At 57.1% G+C, this 3,089-nt stretch overlaps 1 protein-coding gene across 1 annotated transcript in view; it reads right to left on the bottom strand.

Moving 5' to 3' along the window:
* The window catches only part of INPP4A (inositol polyphosphate-4-phosphatase, type I, 107kDa), a 50,705-nt gene that overhangs the window by 5,184 nt on the left and 42,432 nt on the right, over nt 1-3,089 (bottom strand). The gene's annotated exons all lie outside the window — the stretch shown is intronic.

Below are 3,089 nucleotides of genomic sequence, written 5' to 3'. Positions count from 1 at the left end.
AACCAAAAAAAAAAAAAAAAAAAAAAAAAATGGAATGAAGCCACAATAAAAAGAAAAGATGATATGCAGAAACAGGTGTGAAAGGGATACCAAAACAAAACGAGCACAGTTACAAGAAAAAAGAGAGAAAGAGAAGTGAAAATAAGAAAAAAATACCATAATCTACTGAAAACACACACGTGTAGGCTGACTAGATGGTTTTCCATGTTCGCTCCCGGGGCTGCCAAGCACACGCCATGCTGCCCGGCCATGCTCGCACATGCGGCTGGACATGGACTCCAGAAAGCAGGCTGAACATGAAGAACCATTGGGGTGTTTGACCTTCTCACAGATGCCTGAATGGCAGGATGCAACTGATTCCGCCACGGCTGCCTCCTGATGAAGCACCCAGATGACACCCGCTTCCCTCAGGTTGCCCTGGAGGCAGAGCCCACAAGGGACCCGCTGTGGCTTTCAGGCTGAGCAGCAGCAGAGCGCCTTGTTCTACCAGACACCATCTACCAAGAGCCCAGCTCACTGGAAACTTGGTGGGTACCCCTTTGGAGCTACAGAAGCAGAGCTCGGAGGGGAGGTTCCTGAAGGAGCCCGGATGCCACGTGACTGTGGACACTTCAGGCTGTGAGCACTGGTGGTCACGTCCCCAGCCAGGGCAGTCCCAGGGGTCACTGGGCTACCTAGAAAGGCCGATTCTGGACTCCAGCCCCTGCGCTGGGGACAGCGGGGCACCACTAGTGAGCTGGAATTGGCTCCACCGGCAAGAGCCAAGCATCTCTTCCGAGCTCCCCAGGGTTGCTCGGCAGCCTGAAACAGGCCCCAGTGAGAGTGTTTATGCTGTAGAAATGGGAAGACCAGACAGGTCACTTTAGGGGTAGTTGGTTTTGTTTTGGGAGAGAGCCGGTTATCGAACACTTAGCACAGCACTGGCCACTGCTCACCCTGGGCCTCCAGGACACAGACAGCCTGGGTGTCCTCTAGCCCAGCTCCACCCACCGCCCCCCCCACCCCCGCTGCATGCTCTGCTCTTCCATCATGTAAGATGCAAGCGGGAAAGCACGGGGACCACTGAGGGGCACAGACACAGCTCCTGCCGCCTCCTTAGGGTGCCGGGCTGACCCCAGGTCCTGGCCATGCCACAGCCAGAAACACCAGCTATGGGCCCGCCACCTTGGACCTGCAGCCTGTGAAGAGACATGTCTCCCGACATGGGTAACCCAGAAAACAGGAGGAGGGGTCACCATGACATGGAAACAGAGGCACGTGGCCTAAGCCTACAGGTCAGGCAGACGGGGTGGTGGCGAGCACGGCACCTGGGCCAGAGCCGTGAGGACCCTGGGGGCGGCAGATGTGAGCTGTCTTCACCAACTTCTTAAACAAGTGTTAAGGTAACACACACTGACCATGAAGATTTTATAAAATTTAGAAAAGCACAAAGAAGAAACAGGATGTTCATAACTGGAGGCAGGCGGGGGTTTCCAAGAAGCAGAGGCAGGCCACGCAGTGAGGCCTGCCCCTGGGAGGAGGACCCTCCCCTCGGAGCCTCAGGGTCCCTACCCTAACGCAGGGGGACGGCCGGCGCCCCAGGCCCGGGCGCTCAGACAGGGCCAGGGGTGACAGCGCGGAGGGCGGGCGGCTGCCTGGTCTGGGAGCGCTGTGAGTCTGCGAACGGCCCTACAGAGGTGTCAGCAGGGCAGACGTGAGCAGGGCAACCAGGGTGTTCGCTGCACCCCTGTCCAGAGTGCTGACACTGCACGTTATCAACAGTTCAACGACAGCAAGCTGGATAAATGACAGTGTGCTGCAAACGTAAGACTTCCAGTGAAAGTCAACGTCGCTCACTCGTGTCCAACTCTTTGTGACCCCATGGACAATACAGTCCAGGGAATTCTCCAGGCCGGCACACTGGAGTGGGTAGCCTGTCCCTTCTCCAGCGGATCTTCCTGACCCAGGAATCGAACCCGGGTCTCCTGCATTGCAAGTGGATTCTTTACAGACTGAGATATGAGGGAAGCCCCGGTAAGACCTCCATTTATTAACCCTCCAACATGCTCACAAGACAGTCAAGTGAGAAGGGCAGGCTTCTCCGCCAGGGCGGAATCACACCTGCAGCTGCACGTGTGTGTGCGTGCATTCTCCGTGCTACGCAGGGACTGGCGAGGTAGCCAGTGTGCGGATCAACCTCGCTCACAGCCATGTGTATGTACGTAACTGGCTCTAGGCTATGTGTCAAGACGTTATTAGCACTGTTCCTCGTAACAGCAAGCACGCGGAGAGCTGCTCTGTAGGGTGCGGGGCGGGTATGAAACCACGGGAGTAGGGGCTCGTTTGTATTCTCCAGTTTTCCCTCAAGGACTATCACTCGCCCACGTGATGGAAGCTGTGAGAGTGCTCTGCGTGTCAGAAGCTGCCCCAGGCCACCTGTGCTGGGCGGGCAGTGCCACACAGCCCCTCGGCGGGCTGCCCACGTGCCCCCTGGCCTCCTGAGGCCCCTGTGCTCAGAGGCTGTCAGGATCAACTACTGTTTGCTCAAACATGTTCAAGAAACCAGCCTGCGTGGAGGCCTGGATGGAGTGGCATCAACTGTACTCCCGCCTCAGGCCTGGTCTCTGATGGACCAGACGCTCCGACAGTGACAGCTGAGCCCCTCCGTCTTTCTCGCTTCCTTGCTGCATCTCGGGGGCCTGCGTCTCACCAGAGTCATCCTTCCCACCACCTCGCAGCTGACGGCACCGGGGACACCAAGGCAGGGGGCGAGAACTTCCTAAACGCGCGTCGGTAAGCGGCCCTGAGGTCACGGGGTGTGGGGGGCTCGGAAAGACCGAACAGGACAAAACGGTTGCCTTTTTACTAAATGCTCCTGTCAGGAGGCAGGCGCTCAGGCCTCGCTCTTGCGCATGACTGTGAGAAGGTCAAACGGCAGAGACACAGAAAGGATAAGAGAGTCGAACGCTCTGAAGAGTCTGGTGAGAGGACAAATGGGACGGAACACTCAGCAGAAGTGACTGGGAAACGAGCCTGGAACAGCATTGGCGGCTGCATGGAAGAAGACGGGAAAGCAGGTTTCTTATCCTTTCTTTAGGCATGTGAGGCGA

Source organism: Bison bison, unplaced genomic scaffold (genome assembly GCF_000754665.1).
Source record: "Bison bison bison isolate TAMUID 2011002044 unplaced genomic scaffold, Bison_UMD1.0 scf7180017864508, whole genome shotgun sequence".
NCBI classification, from domain to species: Eukaryota; Metazoa; Chordata; class Mammalia; order Artiodactyla; family Bovidae; genus Bison; species Bison bison.
The sequence above is the reverse complement of the archived record's forward strand: the minus strand, read 5'-3'. Positions and strand labels throughout refer to the sequence as shown.